At 38.9% G+C, this 20,077-nt stretch overlaps 1 pseudogene across 1 annotated transcript; it reads right to left on the bottom strand.

Moving 5' to 3' along the window:
• Positions 1-1,897: 1,897 nt before the first annotated feature.
• Positions 1,898-19,192, bottom strand: LOC148129268 (vomeronasal type-2 receptor 26-like; annotated as a pseudogene). The gene is made up of 7 exons (XR_015745958.1): positions 19,111-19,192; positions 18,313-18,358; positions 16,564-16,847; positions 15,301-16,151; positions 3,497-3,724; positions 2,885-3,011; positions 1,898-2,796 (listed from the first exon to the last, which is right to left on the bottom strand). The product of XR_015745958.1 is annotated as a vomeronasal type-2 receptor 26-like (transcript).
• Positions 19,193-20,077: the final 885 nt, after the last annotated feature.

The following is a 20,077-nucleotide window of genomic DNA, read 5'->3' on the forward strand; positions in this document are numbered from 1 at the left end:
TTGCAAGCTGATAGTATTTGCTCTCGAGTCATGAAATTGTGTGCAGATGGATGGCCAGTGCATGCAAAACAGGAACCTGCACTGAGAGGATACTGGCCAGAATGAGCTACACTCACTGTACAAGATGGATTACTACTGAAAAACACTAGGCTTGTGATCCTGTCCACTCTGAGGAATTAGGTGCTGGAGAGGCTGCATGAAGGACACCAAGGGGTGGTGAAATGCAAAGAACGTGCTCGTCAGTCTGTGTGGTGGCCAGGACTCAGTCAGCAGGTCAGTGAAATGGTGCTCAAATGCAGGACATGTATTCAAGAGCATCAGAATCCTAAAGAGCCACTCATGACATCTGAACGCCCTGAAAGACCATGGCAAAAGTTAGGGACTGACATGTTTGTACTTGGAAGGAAAACATACTTAGTTGTGATAGACTATTTCTCCAGATATGTCGAGATTGCACTGCTATCGAACACTAAGTCAACTGATGTAATTGTCCATCTGAAGTCAATCTTTGCCCAGCATAGGATTCCAGAGGAGTTGATGTCAGACAATGGACCACAGTTTTCTGGCCAAGTTTTTTCTCATTTTGCATCCACATATGGGTTCAAACACGTTACCAGCAGTACAAAGTTTCCACAAAGTAACAGAGAAACTGAATGTGCAGTTCAGACTGAACAGTCTCTTGAAATAGGCTAGCGACCCTTATCTGGCTTTGCTTGCCTGCAGAGCTACCGCTCTCCAGAGTGGGTTCAGTCCGGCTCAGCTGCTTATGGGGCAATGTCTTCGTACTACTGTGCCGACTCTTCCCTCTCAGCTAGACCCAACATTGCCAGATGTTGACCATTTTGCTTGTAAAGAGAGAGAGAAGAGGAAATTGAATACTGAATACTACAACAGGAGACATCGTGCAAAACCTCTTAGTGATTTGGTACCAGGAGAGCATGTATGGGTCACTGATACAAAAGAATCTGGGACTGTGCTGCAGAATCACACAAGTCCAAGGTCATATCTGGTGGATGTACCTAAAGGTGTGGTGAGACGCAATTGTCAGCACTTGATACCCTTACACACACATGCAAGTGAAGGAGGAGCGGTGGAGCAGCAGGAGTTGCCAGAGACAAACAGTGAACAAGTTTCTACATCACCTGGGAAAATACTTAAAACCTTTCCTAGTGTGACAGCTACCACAAGGACAAGGTCTGTGAGAACTATAGTTAAACCAGAGAGACTGAATCTGTGAACTGAGAAAGTGATGAGTTAATGTTGATGTATAGTTCAGTAAGAAATCTGAGGTGCAGAATAGTTTAAACACAGTTAGGTGTATTGGATTAGTAAATAGTTATATGATAACATTTTCTTCCCTACAGGATTTAGATAGGAACAGACCTTCAACAAAAGAGGCAGAAGAATCCTCTAAGGTCTGGTGAGACAAAGTTGGTCTACCCTTTGTTCTCTAGAAAAGGGAGATGTAGTGTAGGGTAAATGGAACTTGTTGATGTTTAACTGTGAAGAGGAACCAATGTTAGACAGAGGGTAGTGAGGGACATATTTTGAGGTGACACAGTATGAAGGAACTGGAAGGGAGGAGTTAAGAAAAATAAAGCAGTTTTGTGCAGAGAACTCATGTGTTAGGAGTATTATTACAAAATACGACACATATGGTGTACATCATGAAGTTCCTTCTGTCCAACTGCTTCCAAAAAAATCATAGATCTTCACTGTTTAAAAAAATTCTCATTTGTATTTAACTGCATTTCTTTTTACACATTCTACTGCATATGAATTAAGATGAGCAGTAAAGACAATTTCACAATTCATATTTAATTGATACATTTAATCAGATCTTGCAAAAAAACATGCTAAAATATGTCAATAAATAACAGGCAAACATAAAGATTTCTTAAAACTTTCTCTTCATCAGCTGGTGTTTATCATTTAATTCAGGTATCATCACAATGATAAAACATTTGGGAAGAAAGATACACACCAATAAACCAGCACTGGAAGAAATCATGGAGAAGATCTCTACAGCCAATGTATATTTTCCCCTTGTGCTTAGATAGGTTGGAATAAAGCACAACCAAACACTGCAGAAGACCAACATGCTGAAGGTGATGAATTTTGCTTCATTGAAACTGTCAGGTAAATTCCTAGCTAGAAAAGCAGCAGAAAAGCTAATCAGAGCAAGAAAACCCATAAAGCCCAAAACACAGTAGAACATGACTGAGTCTTCATTGCACTCTATGATGACTTCTTCAGACATTGACTGTGTATCAAAATCTGGATATGGTGGGGATGTTATCAGCCACAAAACACAAAAACTTATTTGAACAAAGAAGCAGGATAGTAGAATGAAACTGACTATCCTTCCCCCCACCCATTTCCTCAATCTGGAACCAGGTTTGGTGGCCATGAATGCTAGAACCACAACAAAGGTTTTAGCCAATACACAAGAAACTGCCACAGAAAAGATGAGGCCAAAAGCTGGTTGTCGAAGGAGACACACAATTATATTGGGCCTCCCAACAAATAGAAAGACACAAAGGAAGGAGATGAGAAGAGAAACTAGAAGTGCATAAGTGAGATTCCGGTTGTTGGCTTTGACAATGGGAGTGTCTTTGTGTTTCATGAAGATTGTGATTACCAAAGTTGTCATTAAAGAAAAGCAAAGAGAAAGAACAGTCAAACTGATCCCCAAGGGTTCTTCATAGGACAAAAATGTGATCCGCTTTGGAAAGCATGTATTTTTTGTGGGATTTGGATATTGATCTTCTGGACATGGAGAGCAGTCATCTATGTCTGAAAAAGAATGCAGGTGAATTGATTAATAGGAATTATAGTGTTGTGTCATCATGGTTTAGTCCCATTATATTTGGGGATTTCCTACCCTTCTCCTTTGATATTTTCCCCTCTGGACATACATGGCAATCATAGCAACAAAACAACTGCCCTTCTTTCTTGACCTTGCTGTGTCCTGTCTCACAAGGATCATTACACAAAGATAGAGGTAATGCCTGTCAATGAAAAATATTTTAAGATACAGAGAGGAAAGGATGTAATAAGAGAGTTACTGCAGAATTAACAGATTAAAAATATAGATTACATAATTTTAGATGCAATTTTTGAGAAATAATAATTAATTAAATATCTACAATTATTGTATTTAAGGCCTGTGATAAACATCATCACTACTCTTCAAAGAATTTCTGTGCTGGTTATTTAAAGTTGGTTTTCTCAACTTCTGAATTTTGAAGTCAGCAGACTAATGAAATCTAACAGCATTTACTTCAAAACCATAAATATCATTTTTCATAATTAATAGAGGACCCATAACTGATGCAATATTCAATAGCAATTGCTAAAAAAGTAAATAAATTTTACTGGTATCTTTCCTTTTCCAGGAAATTTCTACCTATATTGGTTAAAGATGATGCTCTGGGACTTCCATCAATAACAATATTTAAATGAAGGCAAACAAATATAGATTCAAAAAGCTAACCTGATTAAAACCTACTGGCCATGTGATGGAATCTATAGAAATATTGAAGAACTTGTCTGCTGGACCTTTGGGATCTATCACTCCAACTTTGACCCTAAGAAATGACTGGTTTGGGAATGTGATCCAGTTGATAATATCAAATCCACCAATGAATTCTCCATTTTCATCAAAGGAGATCTTTTCACCAACACTATTGTTGAATCTGATACTTCTCAGAAAAGAATGAAGCTGAAACATAGAGACAATCAGAGAGGAACAAATCAAGGGAGAGAGAAATAATTCATATATTCAAAACATACAAATTAATGTTTCTGAAAACCAAGAAAATATAAACACTTATTTTAGTTGTAGGCCAGTATCAAAGAAATAACATGACAATCATTCTAACAAAGAGGTAGAGATTATATATCAGATTACTGAAATAAAATTAATATAAAATTGCAAAATAAAGAAGCAGCAAAAAAATAAAATTAAGCTCTGCAGTTTAATTGAGAAAGCTACTTAAGCCAGATCACTTCTAATAAATATATAATAAATACTAGGATGTATAAAACTACCACATAATTGTGCTAATTTTACTCACTAGCAAGATGATACCCAAAATCCTACAAACTAGGCATTAGCAGTAAGTGAAGAGACAACTTCCAGCAGTACAAATTGTGTTTTGAAGAGTAGATTTGAACTGTAGATCAAATTGCCAACATTTGCTGGATTATGGAAAAATCAAGGGTGTTACAGAAAAAAACATCTACTTTTATTTCATTGACTATGCTAAAGCCTTTGATTATGTGCATCACAACAATCTGTGGTGAGTTCTTAAAGAGTTGGGAGTACCCAACCACCATTAGAACGCTAAATCAGCTCTGTGTGATTCAGCTTGGCACCTCACAGACTTCCTGCCAGCAAAGGCTGGAAGAGGGGGGATGAAAGAAGATGTGTGTGTATGTGACAGGTGATAAAGACCAGAGCAGCCAGATCCTGTTTGTACCAACATCCCAACATCCCAAGGCCAAACAACCTGAGAAAAAGCAGATTACCCCCAAACATCTCAGTTTTCTCAAAACATCTTGGTGAGCTTTGGTTGACTGGAAACAGGCTGGTCATGGAGGTGGGGAAAGAATGAATTATCGATGAACTTTTTTTGTATCTTGTTAGAGTGGGAGAATTCAGAGCTGGGGTGACATTACTGCAACCAACAATTTTAGTAGAAGAATTCTTTGCTTTAACCAAATGGAGTTGAGGTTCTTTCTTTTCTAAAGGATCAGATTGGAGCAGGCCTTACACCTTAACATGGGCCAAGAAGCAACAGTTAGAACCGGATATGGAAAAACTGATTGGTTCAAAATATGGTAATAAGTACAACAAGGTTATATATTATTACCTTGCTTATTTAAATTATATGCAAAGTACATCATGTGAAATGCCTGGCTGGATAAATCAAAGCCAGAATTAGTATTGCTGAGAGAAATATCAACAACCTCGGATACGCAGACAATATCACTCTCATGGCAGAAATTGAAAAGGATCTAAAGAGTCTCTTGATGAGTTAAAAAAGAAGAGTGCAAAAGTTGGCTTGAAATGCAATATTAAAAATAAATAAGATTATGGCATCTGGTCCCATCACTTCATAGCAAATACAAGTGGAAGAAATGGAAACAGTAACAAATTTTATTTTCATGGCTCCAAGACCTGACACTGCAAACGCTGATTGATTTGATTTAAAAGATGCTTGCTCCTTTGGATGAAACTATGACAAACTTAGACAGCATATTAAAAAGCAGAGACATCATCTTGTCAACAAGGGCCCATATAGCTATGGTTTTCCCAGTAGAAATGTACAATTGTGAGATTTAATCTATAAGGAAGGCTGAGCAATTAAGAATGTATGCTTTCAATTTGTGGTGATGGAGAATAATTTTTAGAGTTCCTTGGAGTACAAAGAGGTGAAATCAGTCAATCCAGCTAAGCAGAGTGCCCAACATCAGCATTTCATACCTGAAAACCCTAGCAGTGGCCAGGCAACCAAAGGCCAAGAAAACAGGGAATAAAGGATAAGTACAAAACACTTCTTGAATATTAGATATTAATTCTGTTGAGATCCAAATCATATCCAATCTGGACCATGATAAATGTCTATTTGAATAGAAAGTGTATTGTTTAATTTTAGCATTTCTTTCTCTCCAAATGTCTTTTAAGGATAATTCGTCTGCCATTTTAAAAAAGGATTTAGGGAGAGTCTTTCTATTTTGCTTTGTTGTTGTTGCTATATAGTCCAGTTTATTGTCCACAATTCCATTGAAGTCTCCCATCATAATTATATTAACATAGTCCAGTCCAGTTATTTTCATGTGTAATTTTTTATAGAATTCTTCTTGTTTATCATTCGGAGCGTAAATTGCAATCAAAAGTATTTTTATATTGTTGTCCATTATTTCCACCATTAATACTCTTCCGTCTTCATCAGTATAAATCAATTTTGCTGGGATGGCCTCTTTAATGTATAGAACCACTCCTCTTTTCTTACATTGAGTCAAAAAGTAAATATTTCCCTAATTTTGGCTGTACTAACAATTGTTCATGTTGTTTTTTAATATGTACTTCTTGTAGACAAATTATATCAAATTTTAATTTCTCTAATTTATGAAATGTTTTCCTTCTTTTAACAGCCGAATTGAGTCCATTTATATTCATTGTAATCAATTTTTTTTCTTCCATGATTATGCTTTATATTTAGGTCTAACAGCTCTCGTGGATCTTACTTCACGCTGTTCTTTACTATCCACCTGTCCACCTACAGCACCTTCCTCTTTTTCGGTCTCCAGTTGTTCCTCTTGAAACTCAATTAATGAAACCTCTTTCTCTGTCTCTTCTTCTCTCCTTCCAAAAAATTCTGCTTGGAAAAGTTCTGCTTTCTCAATTGAATCAATTCTATGTCTCTGTTCTTGCTATATAAACATTAATCCTTTTGGAGTCAGCCATCTGTAATTCACTTCCTTTTTCAATAGCATTTTGGTCAGAAATCGATATTCTCTTCTCATCTCTCTCACTCTTCTGGGTATTTGTTTTAAAACCACAATCTCTTTGCCTTTGTATTTCAACGTCTTCTCTCTTACAGCTTGTAATATTTGTGTCTTAATGGATTTTTTAGTAAATCTGATATGAACTTCCCTTGGTAACTTATTTCTCATCGCGTATCTTGTATAAACTCGGTATACCTCGTCTACTCCATCCATCATCTTTTCCTCTGTAATTTCCAAAGCATCCGCCAGCAATTCTATCATTATCGCAGCCAAGTTTTGTCCTTTTTCTTCTTCTATATTTTGAAATCTGAGATAGAATTCTGACCTCTCCATCTCCATCTCAACATCCCACTTTTATCTTGTTCAACCACTGTTAATCTGCTGTCAATATTTCCAATCTTCTCCTCTCTTTGTTTACCTTCTTCCTCAATTTTTTGGAATCTCTCATCATACTTCACCATCATTTGTTGAATATTTTCCACTTTTTCATCAGTCTTCTCTGTTTTTTGTTCAATAGTGTCTGTTTTTATCTTGAGGTCTTGGATTCCTTGCATAATCATCTGTAAAGTCACTTTTTCTTGTTCTTTATCTTGCTTCAACATTGTCTGGATTAAACGTTGTCCTCCAGCTGGTGGGGAGGCAGAGGTAGAAGTAGAAACGCCAGAAGATTTGGGTTTCCTGCTCATTTTGATGCTTCAAGACCTTCAAATTCTTTTTGGCTTTTAATCCAACTGGTAGAATAGCCAATTATAATCCAAAATGGAAAAATCCAATAGTAAAAAGCCCGATGACAAAAAAGAAAAAGGAGAAAGAGAAGAAGAAGAAGAAAAATCTTCAGGTTCTTCTAGTCCCTAATCCAATTATGAAGTAGTCCACAATGGAAAATGAAAAATAGAAAGAAGAAAAAAGTCCAAAAATAATAATAATAATTAGGAAGAAAAAGAACAAAAATAAGGAAAAGAAGAAGAAAGAAACCTTCAGGTTCTTCACACCTTAATCCAATTGGGGAATCTCAATAATAAAAAGGAAAAGGCAGAATGGTCCAAAAACATGGATGGAAAAAGCAAAAAAATCCCAGTAAAAAGAAGGGGAAGAAAAGAAAAATAAAGAAAAAATTCTGAGGCTTTCCCTTTAAAATAAAAAGCGAAAATAAGAATATTACTAGAATTAAAATTTACAGGGAGGCTGGTGAGTAGGGGTACCACAACTGAAAAATGATAAGAAAACACACTGCACTTTGTTTAGTTGTCCAAGGCTCTTATTATGACTCTCTTCTCCACAAGCTTCAAAGCCAAGCCTCAAGTGTTGAAATGTTGATAAGAGTCCAGGAAAGCACCTGTAATAATATTCTGCTGCGCTCTCCTTCTATCTTATCAAATTGAAATGTCCTTGAGAAGGAGTCTTTTCACAGTTCTCTCCAATTCAAATAAAATATTTTCAAGCCTCTAGTTGGCAGTGTTACAAAGTTTCTTAATACACTTCCCCCCCCCAGCCAGAAAAACATAGTTAAAGTTAAGAAAAAGGAAAAAGTATTTACATACATACATACATACATACATATATACATATGCATATGCATATGCATATGCATATGCATATGCATATACATATACATACATACATACATACATACATACATACATACATACATATATATATATATATATATATATATATATATATATATATATATATGTATATATGTATGGCCTTCACTTTGTTCGGGTATTTTCCCACGTCATAGTAGTGGTGCTTTTAAAGTTGTAGCAACGTTTCAGCAGAATCTCATCTGCCATCATCAGGCTTCTGTATTGTGTCCGTCTGTGAGTCAGACTTTTACAGTAAAAGTCTGTAAAGTCTGTAAAAGTCTGTAAAAGTCTGACTCACAGACGGACACAATACAGAAGCCTGATGATGGCAGATGAGATTCTGCTGAAACGTTGCTACAACTTTAAAAGCACCACTACTATGACGTGGGAAAATACCCGAACAAAGCTGAAGCACATACATCAAGTACCGAAAACTTAAGAATATATAGATAGATAGATAGATAGATAGATAGATAGATAGATAGATAGATAGATAGATAGATAGATAGATATAGATATAGATATAGATATAGATATAGATATAGATATAGATATAGATAAAAGAAAATAGCCAAAGGAAGCCTCTATCCTAAAAGAAAATTAAAAAATCAAAAGGGAGCATAAAAATATATATATAAAAAATTCATTTATTTATTTATTTAATTTATTTGATTTGCCAATTGTTTACAAGATAATAAGTATAAGAGTATACATAGTTGTGAATACATGAAATGGGTACATATATGAAAAATAAAAGAATAGGAGAAACAATAGGATAGGGACGGTAGGCACGTTGGTGCGCTTATGCACGCCCCCTACAGACCTCTTAAGAAAGGGGTGAGGTCAATAGTAGACAGTCTAAGGTTAAAGTTTTTGGGGTTTGGGGAAGAAACTACAGAGTCAGGTAGAGTATTCCAGACATTGACCACTCTATTGCTGAAGTCGTATTTCCTGCAATCAAGTTTGGTGCGGTTTACTTTGAGTTTGTATCTATTGTGTGCTCTTGTGTTGTTATGGTTGAAGCTGAAGTATTCACTGACAGGTAGGACATTGCAATGTATGATTTTATATACCATGCTTAAGTCAGACCGAAGACAGCGTAATTCAAGGTTTTCTAGTTCTAGAATTTCAAGTCTGGTGGCATAAGGTATTCTACAACGAGTAGAGGAGTGGAGAACTCTTCTTGTGAAATATTTCTGGACTTTCTCAATTGTGCTAATATCAGATACGTAATGTGGATTCCAGACTGATGAACTGTATTCGAGTATTGGTCTAGCAAATGTTTTGTATGCTCTGGTTAGTAGTGTGATATTACCAGAGAAAAAGCTACGTAGGATTAGGTTAACAACTCTTAATGCCTTTTTGGCTATGTAGTTGCAGTGGGCTCTAGCACTTAGATCATTAGAGGTGAGTATTCCAAGGTCCTTTACAGAGCTTGGGTCATCAACAAGTTCTTGATTATTCAGCTTGTATTTTATTTTCTGATTTTTTTGCCAATATGTAAGACAGAGCATTTATTTGTTGAGATTTGAAGTTGCCATTTGTTTGACCATTCTGATACATAGTCAAGATCTTTTTGTAGGGTAGCAGTATTGTCTGTGGTATTGAACAGCTTTACGTCATCAGCGAAGAGAACGCAATTGCTCTTAATATGATCACAGAGGTCGTTTATGTAGAGTATGAAGAGAGTTGGTCCCAGAACACTGCCTTGGGGGACACCACTATTGACAGGTACTGGATTTGATAGGGACGCTCCGATTTTGACCATTTGTTGTCTGTTTGACAGGAATGCAGTTATTCAGTTGTCCAGAGATACCATAGGATTTTATTTTTAGGAGTAGTTTATCGTGTACCACTGAATCAAAGGCTTTACAGAAGTCTATGTAGATTGCATCTATTGCTTTGCCCTGGTCGAGTTGTGTCATCCATATGTTTTTGCAGTGTAAGAGTTGTAGATTACAGGATAGTTTTTTTCTGAAACCAAATTGTTTATTGGAGAGTAGGTTATTTGTCTCTAAGTGGAGGATGATGGATTGGTTAATAATTGATTCCATGACTTTACAGGTGGCGCAGCATAAGGAGATTGGCCTGTAATTTTCAACTAGGCTTGGGTCTCCTTTTTGAAGATGGGGATGACTGTGGCTTGTGACCATAGGTTAGGCAAGGAGCTGGTCCTGAAAGATTTTTCAAAGATTATGCTTAGAGGTTTGGCTATGGCAGTGGATAGCTTTCTTAAGAAGTAGGCATATATTCCATCCGGTCCAATAGATAGAGATGGTTTTAGATTGCGTAGTGATTTTCAACATTGTCTTCTGTGAAATCGATATGTATTAGATCATTATTGTTATCTGTGGTACGGCTAGGAAATACTGGGCATGATCCATTGCTGTTTACAAATACTGAGCGAAGAATGTGTTAAAGATGTTGGCTTTAATGGTGTCGTCGTTGCAGTCTTTACCATCAGGTCCTAACAAGGGAGGGATGGATTTTGAGTCTTTTAGTTTGTTGTTTACAAAATTGTAAAAAGCACGGGTGGAATTCAGTCCGGTTAACTACAAAGTCACGCTGGTCCAAAAAAAAAAGTAAGAAAAAGAAAAAAAATCCAAGCCTCAATTTGACATCCCTTTAAAAAATGCCGCTCATACAGGTTTCTTCTTATATTCAGAGTGTCCTTTCAAATCTCAGCGAATTAACAAAAAAAAAAGAGAAGTTTCTCACCCAGCCAACACACTTTCACTTTCAGCCTCTTCCTTTCCGGAGCTGTCCCGACTTCAGCAGCTATGGAGGCTGCCTCTCCGCCGCCAGCAAAAGGACTTCTCCCAGATCAACTAGGGACTTTGCAATGTCCCTGGGATCCAGGGAATGTGCCCTTCACTGTCACCGTCTCTACGGGACGGTTTAGGTCCGTTGGGACCGACCAGGGGCGAAAATATCAGCTGCGATCTCGGAGCCCCGAGATTGTAGCTGTATTGCCGAGAGGAAGCTCCGCCTTCTCTCAAGTACAAAACACTTGAGGAAAGAAAGGAAAGGGATAAACTTTCAAGGCAGGGAGTAGATGGTTAAGAGCAAAGCATCTCCTAGAAAACAGCTTGAGATTTCCAAAAAAAGAGAGACGTACATATTATTTCATAAAGGGCCAAAAACTCTTGTAAATTCTTAAAATTTTAAAATTTGGAATTCCTTTTTTAAAATAAAAATCATTTTCCAATTTTTAAAATTTCTTTTTTCAATTTTTAATATTTTTTTTCAATTTCTTTTTTCAACTAAAATTTAAAAAACAGTAAAACTTTATAACTTGAAATAAATAAAGAATATTAAAAAAAAACACAGAAAAAGAGACAGACTCTTAAAATAGGGAAGATAGTGATGAATTTTTCAAGAGAGAGAACAAAAGTTAAGAACTCTTGGATACTATTGCAAACTGACACTTCACAACAGAAAAAATATTTATATTTTTAGACATTTTAATTTTTTTTTTAAAAAAGTCATGGAAATAGACACTGACACTATAGTGACTAGCAAAGTGTGCCATATGTTTCAGCTTATGCCCACATAAGTCAAATACTTTGGCCACCTAATGAGAAGAGAGGACTTATTGGAAAAGATTCTGGTTTTTTAAAGATTGAAGGCAAAAGGAGAAGAAGATAACAAAGGATGAGATGGTGTGATCAGGACAATGAACATTAATTTGAGCAAATTCTGGGAGAGTGGAGGACAGCGGGGGCTGGGTTCATGTGGTTGCAAAGATTCATTAGTGACTATATACCAACAATAACTGAGGTAGTTATTTGACTTTTGAGGCAGTACAGGAACACTTATTTTGAGGCAGTACAGGAACACTTAAGTCCAGGTGTTCCTTTTTTAATCACTGCCTGTTCAGCAACCAACAGTGCAGAACAAGTGGTACTTATGACTTCCTTACTGTGCTTATTATTATCACAATCCTGGAAGTCAACAATTGACCTGGATTTCTGACTGCCGTGGCATCCCACAGTTACTTGATTGTGATTTGCAATCTATCTTGCTGGCTTTCCATAAGCAAAATCAATGGGAAGCTAGAAGGAAATTGAAAGTTGTGATCACATGAAGTCCATGTTTAAAAACCTATGCCTGTAAAATTTACAATAAAAATGGAAAATAGACTTACTTTTAGAAAGTAAAATCTAAAATTAATTTAGAAAATAATTTTAGGAAATCATGTTTTCCCAAAAAATATGACCTACCCCAAAATATGATCTAGAGCAGTGGTCCCCAACCTTTTTGTACCAGGGACCGGTTTCAAGCAGAAACATTTTTCAAGGACCGGGGGAGAATCCGAGTTTGGTAGTTTGCTTGCAGACGTTTCATTACCTGACTAGGTAACATCTGATGTTGTTACCTAGTCGGGTAATAAAACGTCTGCCAGCAAACCACCAAGTTCAGGGAGCGCCTCGGCCCTGCCTCCCTCAGCCCCATCCCTCAGGTGTCTCCCTCCCTCCCTCCCTCCCTCAGGTGTCTGCCTCGTTCCTCTCTCAGTCACTCTATCGCTCCTCCAGCAGCCCAAGAAGCCGGAGGGGGCTTTTCCTGTCGCCACAGCTTCCCGAGCGCCGTTTCACCCCACCCCGCCCGCCCGCCCGCTCGCAGTTCAATCCACAGTGCTCCGTTCTACCTGCCTGCCTGCCTGCCTTCTTTGTTTCGGAGCAGCTTCGGCTGATAAAAAGAGGCGAATAGTTATTATTCTCAGCGAAGCTGCTCCCAAACAACCAGACAGGCAGGCAGGCAGAACGGAGCACTGTGGATTGAACCGCGAGCGAGCGGGCGGGCGGGGTGGGGTGAAACGGGCGCCGGGAAGCTGCGGCGACAGGAAAAGCCACCCCCAGCTTCTTTGAAGCAGTTTCTTCCTGGGCTGGTGGAGGAGCGAGAAAGCGACTGAGAGAGCTGAGCCAGAGAGCAGGACAGGCTTCGGTTGCTTCCTCCCTCCCCTTCTTTCATTTGTGTCCTTGATCCCTGATCCCAGCAGCATTCACCGAAGGCGAAGAAAGCCGCCATTTTTTATTTTTTTTCTTTGCGGCCCGGTAAAGAGTGCTCCACGGCCCAGTACCGGTCCGCGGCCCGGTGGTTGGGGACCCCTGATCTAGAGTGATTTATCATGCTGCTCACAATATAACCCTACCCCTTTCAAAGTAAGCCCTAGATCAGAGCATCAGCAGCAGGGCTGAGGTGGTGGGTACGGCCAGCATAGGAGGTGGCGAGCATGTGTGTGGGGCCAGAGGGTGTCCACAAGCAGCTGCAACCTGCATATGGCCAGGGAGGAAGGGGCATGATCTGTTCCACCATCTGTCTTTGCTTGCAGAGTGTGCAGCAGAACTGGAGGACCAGGTTGGAGGGTGGGGGCCGAGAAGGCAGGGACTACGCCATGGCACCATCCGCACCCCCTCCATGTGACAGCTGTGTGAGCTCCACCAGTAGTGGGGGGGCTGCTTCAAGGGCCATAGATCTGGGATTATTCACCTCACATTAGACAGGAGCAGTCTAGCAGGATGGCTGATAGAAGTGCTATCAGGAGGGTGAAGAGTCCCCATGAGGCAATCAGCAGCACAGGCAGCTGCTTGGTGGCCAGCAGCTGAGAAATGTCCCAGTAGCAGCAGGGCCAGTAAGCAGGACATGCGGAGACCAGGATGTGCCAAGAGGTTGAGCCATTTTGGCCATAGGTAAGCAAGCATTTGGACAGAGAGGGCATGGCTGGTGGGTTCATCACCTTCTGCATGTGAAAAAAATAAGATACCTCTCCCCAAAAATAAGCCTGCTTGTTTTGGGGCCTAAAAGAAAATAAGACTACCTATGAAAGAAAGTCTCAGTAGGAGAGGTTAGGCACTGGGAATTGAAGACCAAAGGGCATATTTCTTTTATAGGATGTGTTAAAGTAGAGCCAGAGTCAACATCAGCAGGAGCTTCTGGAATTTAAAATCCTGCATTAAGCAATGCTGAATTTGATGGCTGAAATGTCCATCATTTGAAATCTATGTTTCATCCCATGGAAGTACATATAACTTAAAAAGTAGGCTCAAAGTAATATCCCACCTTGGTCCTCTTTTATTAAGTGCCTGAGATATTAAAAACATTTTCACTCCTTCCTCTTCTTCTCCTAAGAGCCTTGTTCCAGGAAGCATATAATGCTTCCCATTTGCTCTAAAACTATGTATGTGTTGTTGTTAATAGCTGGGTGTAGAAATGAACATGGCTCTCAAATTATCTATGAAGATGTCAGAATTTATGCCTCATAGAAAGGGAACATTATAACATACTGAATCTTCTTTGAGTACGAAAATCACAATATATGTCCTTTCTGTTCCACCCATGGATTGTATAACGAAGATCCCATAAGATCTTACCTTATATTATGTTATCTTATAATTGCTTGACAAAATAAATAAATAAAATAAATATAAACAAATAAATAAAAAATAAATGAATGAACGAATAAATGATTAAATGAATGAATAAAATAAAAAGATCAATAAACTGTAACTGATTCAATGCAAACATTCCAAATTAACTATATATAAATGACTTCCTTCCATTTATTTATAGCAGGTGTCTTCAAACTTGACAGTTTGAAGACTTGTAGACTTCAACTCCCAGAATTCCTTTTCCAGTCATGTTAGGTCAGGAATTTTGGGAGTTGAAATCCATAAATCTTAAATTTGTCAAGTTTGAACACTCTTGATGAATAGACTGAATTTATGGAACGGTGATGGAATATAGTAAGCAAGTGGCTTCCCAGGATGGATGGGATGAATTTCAGAGAAGTAAAGGGCAATTCAGGTTGGATATTATGTCTGTGAAGCCCCTTGCTAATAATTAACAGAGTAAATTGCAGATACAGATAGTAGAGTGCTCAGATTGACAAGGTTTTGTCTATAGATGTAAAACAAGAAGAAATCAGTTTAGAAGAATTTCAATCTGTCACTTTGGTTTTGGGCTTAACAGGAAGTTAATTTCATGGAGAAAAGCATATTCTAAAGAATTTTGTAGAATGCCATTTATAATTTTAATATCAGCATATGAATATTTTGATTCGTTAATCCATTATTAGATCTCACTTTTGGATTTTCAGGCATCAATATTCCTGGAGAATATTGTTTGCTAGAGTTTATGGGCACGTGTTGCAACTTCAGATATGTTGGTTTCTGTACTACTCTGCTAACAGACTTACCTGCCACCACTCTTGATTGTGAAAAGGTTTCCTTCTTTCTTTCATCATTGTTGATTCTCTAGTTTTCGACATAGAAAGAGATTGTAAAGCGTGTGCCACAGCATAGACTGCATTGTAAATATTGTAACTCTGTCCACTCATGTGTGTTTCAAACACAGATGTAGGAAGGTTTTCAAGTTTCTCCTGTCCAGTACACTTTTTTTCAAACTCCTCCTTTTCTGAGTTTGAGAAGAAACAGCTGAATGCCTGCTCCCAGAAATCTTTTTGAAAATTATCGTTCTGATTGTTGCTTAGATTTAGATTTTGAAGAAATTCCTGGAAATTTTGGACTTCTTTTGTGTGAACTGCAAAGGATAAAGCACCATGTAGGAAATGGATATCCCAAGATTTTTGAACGGAAGTAGAAGTATAATCTGTCTCAGCTGTTATTAGCCAAATCTTTTTCTTCCTTGGTATATCCTCCACTGCTGAAAATTGGAGGAAAGTTCTCAGAAATGCTAAGGACTGAATTTCACCATATAAGATTATCACATTGGCTGTGCTTTTCATGAGAACATGGTATATATCTATCCCTTCAGCTACAGTTTCACTAAAATCACTGTAAAAAGCCACATTTGGGAACTCTGCTATGAATTCAATGCAGATGCCATACTCAGAAAATGTGGGATCACCTCCTGGAGAAATTTCTCTCCTTTCTCATCCTTTACCACAAGAATTCCAATCCAGATCCATCTAAAATACAGCAATAACTGCAGGAGGCCCCTACGTTGGTGGGATTCATTTGGAAACATTTGTTGGAAGAAAACTGCTTGAGTCTCTTTATCCATGACTGGAGCAGAGCCATAGGTTAACTACAGAAAGGTAAATATATGCAATTGCAAATGTCTATGTGAGCTTCTGAAAATATATTTATTCATTTGAATCCTTGGGTATCTTTGACTTTATATACTGTAATTGTGCAATCAGTTGTGTTGTTTATAAAATATCAGCCAAGATGTCACTCTTAAGGTTTCAATAAATACATTTTTTCTGGAAGTAATATCATTGTGAACATTTCAAATTTGAACCTTAGTTCAACGTCTGGAATTGAGGCACATTTTGGGGTCTGTTCAGAATAACAATTATTCATGCTGCTGTGATGATTCTATCAAGCAGAAAATATTATCTAGGAATCTGAAAGGTCTCTTCTTTTTACAAAGAGAAGCATATAGGTGTCTGTGGATGTATGGCAAAATGATAATGTATATCTTCAGCACATCTTACCTGAGGGACTTTGTAGATACCCAATACAGTCACCATGTGAAGAGAGATATCAGGTGCCCCAATGACTGCAGCCAAGATATTTGTGATTCCACACTTGTAGTTAGGGATGAATTTGCCCTGAGTGAGAGGCAGAACCATTGAGGCAAAGTAAGTCCAACTTGGACTAAAATTGCTGTTAAAAATGTGGAAGCCCAGTGTGGTGTTGGGAAGGATCTGGGGTTTCATTAATCTGTTTTATAGTAAATGCTAAGGCCAGGATATGCTGGTAATTCTGAAAAACTATCCTGTAAAACAGAATTAAAAACAGCACATTAAGAAAGGTCTGCTTCACATTATCGCACTTACAATCCTTTAGTACAACACATTTTGTGGAATGTGTGAAGTAATTCTTATTTCTATGTTTCTGAATGTGAGAATGGCCCGCTATCAAACTGCAGCTTTTAAGAATGGTTTATAGGAAAAAGGAAATTGTGATCTTTTGGTACCAGAAATAACAAATGATAAAACTTATGGGAAATATATGCTTTACCTTCATTAATTGTAGTAACAGCTTCATAAATTAAGCTATACATACCTGTATATTAATAGATATTGATATGTGATTTCTTATAAATGGAGATTTGATCTCCATTTCAACTTTATCTGGAAACTGAAGTAAAATATAATATCAGATAAGATAAACTTTGGCATCCTATTTTAGATGTTTCTATGAGGAGATTTTGCCATTAGAGGAAAATATTTCAAGCATCATGTGATATACTAGCAAAGTGCAGAGCTTGACAATAAATTAATGATGTACTTACAAAAGTCCCTCATGAAATGCCTGAGAAGGATGTTGACTGAAATCAATGGGGTCAGAAAATATCAAGCATACAGAAATAATGCCAGCAATGTTAATGTCTCCAAGCTGATGATAGATATGACGAATAGGAAGAGGCTCCTGAAAATTGCATTGAAGGCTAGGATTCTTGCACATCACTTCAGATAATCCTATTAATAGTAACTCCACGAATAGTGACATCTTCCATGAGTGTCTTCTTTCTGTTGATAAATATCTTTGTCTGCAACAAGATCTTTGAAGTAGATCAGACAGATCTGCCTTCCGGAAATGTTTTTCAGATAAAACTAGGGACTGCAACATACTATCAAAGCTTTGAGGCTCCCAGAAATGGGATGGAATAGGATGGGAAAATAAATGCCATTATTCAGTGTCAGTTGCTCCTATTTTCATGGAGTGCCGTAGGACTGGAAGAGACAAACTGACCAATTTCTTAATGATAGTGAGACACACACATGTGAACAACTTCAAAACATGAGGGCATCCAGAGGCAGGAACACATGAATTGCAAGACAAAAATATAACCATTAGATCCATAAATCAAAATAGAAATATAAATTCTTTCTGTGTGTCTCTCTGTCTCTGTCTCTGTCTCTGTCTCTCTCTCTCTGTCTCTGTCTCTCTCTCTCTCTCTCTCTCTGTGTGTGTGTGTGTGTGTATGTGTGTGTGAAGGTTACAGGTAGTTCTCAAGTTAAGTATTTAATGGAGTCTGCCAATTACATTCATAAACCAAGGATTTGTAGGAATGAATAACAAAATTTAAATGTGATCACTCCCTGCTTTTGCCTGCTAAGTGCATATGAGGTGTCTCAGGGTAGGAAAGTCCAGGGTTGGGTGGGTGGGGGCTAGTGCTCTTCCCATCCCACTTAGATATGCTTCTCCCCTCCATCCTGCCTGACTTGGTCACTTACCTTAGGTAGATCTCAATGATCAATGGAGCTGTCTCCCCTCCAGCTTCTGTGTCACAGTTTCACCTGGAGTAAATGTTTGTCAAGGACTACAGGGATGAGAGATTGTGACAAGAATGGAGGATGGGACAGTCACATGCATCCTCGAGTCCTCCGTTCCCATTGGCAAAGGGCCTGAGGAATAACCTCATTTGTTCCATTTGCTAATTATAAATTCTCAGCTGCTAGAACACCCAAAGCTACTTTTTCAAGAGGGAACTAGACTCTCTTTGTTTTTCCTTGAAGACGTTTCACAGTCAAGAAGCTTCTTCAATTGCGACTGAATCATGGGGAATGGAAGAACTTACATTCCTTGCAAACTTCTGGTGGTTAGCATTCTTTCTAAGAATTGTTGAGGCCATTTGGAGATTTTTTGTGTCTTCAGGGTCAACTTTAGTAGGGCAAATGGGTGTGGAAGCTTTTTAGAATTGCTGAAAGGACTGTGTTATAAAAAGGAGATAGTGGTATTATATTCCTCACCCTCTGTTGCTAGAGAGCTGCTTGTTTAATGTTGCTGGTTTCTTTGACCCTTCTTTCAAACCAGTGTGTGTCTGTTTTCATGACAAAAAATGGCCTGAAAAATGGCCTAAAATGCCCCTCTATGGTTTGAAAATGGCCCAAAAATGGCCTGAAAATGGCCTGAAAATGCCCCAAAATGGCCTGAAAATGACCCCAAAACAGGCTAAAAACAGGCCAAAAATGGATGGGAGTCCAGGGTGGGATTCTACTGGTTCGGTCCAGTTCTATAGAACCACTTGTTACCATTCCCAGTAGTTCGGAGAAGCAGTAAATCGGGCCTCTTGCTGGCTCCACCCTCTCCACCCACTTCTCCGCTGCTGTCCATCTGTCCTTATCGCACATGTGCGACATTGCATGCATGTGCAACACTGCTGCCTGCAACCTGTTCTTGCATGCCCGCCAGGCCAGCCATTGCTGCCTGCCTTCTGCTGTGGGCCTGCCTTTACTGATCTCCCTGGTGAGTGAGGCTTTGTAAGCCTTGGTTGCCTTCCCCCCTACTTGCCTTTGCTGCCGCCACCAACGATCGCTTTCCCCCACCACTTGTCTTCCCCCAAGGAACACATGGGGATCCTTCTATTTGATCCAGCCAGGTCTGCAGCTGCTTCTATCACCTGCTACTGCACATGAAGCTTCCAAATCCCCCTCCCATTAGAAATGGCTCCTGGGCAAACAGAGAAGCAAGCTAGGCTAATCCTGCTTCTCTCTGCTTGCCCAGGAGCTGTTTCTGATTGTGGGGGATTCGAAGCTTTCTGCTGTTTTGGAAAACTTTGCTCTCCCAAAAACAGCAGCAGGTGATAGAATGGAAGCAGCCGCTAACCTGGCTCAAGCCTCCACGAGCCTCCATGTGTTCCTTCCTGCTGCTGTTGATGGGAGACAAGAGTTTCCCAGTATAGTGGAAAGCTTCCAATCCCCCCTCCCATTAGAAACAGCTCCCAGGCAATCAGAGAAGCAAGCTAGGTTGAATCCTGCTTTCTCTGCTTACCTGGGAGCCGTTTCCTGATGGGGATTCAGAAGATTTCTGCTGTTTTGGAAAACTTTTGCTCTCCCAAAAACAGCAGCAGGAAAGAACATGTGGAGAGGCTCATGTCAGCAAGGTGCCCCTTGATTGAGTCCGGGACAGCTGATGGCAGCTGTGAGGAGCAGAGCCTGAAAGCCCTGATGCACCATGTGCGGCCGCAGTGGATAGCATGGGGGTGTGTGGAAGCCCGAT

Source organism: Notechis scutatus, chromosome Z (genome assembly GCF_049901735.1).
Source record: "Notechis scutatus isolate UNSWTSFEM ecotype Mainland chromosome Z, rNotScu1.2, whole genome shotgun sequence".
In the NCBI taxonomy this organism is placed as follows: Eukaryota; Metazoa; Chordata; class Lepidosauria; order Squamata; family Elapidae; genus Notechis; species Notechis scutatus.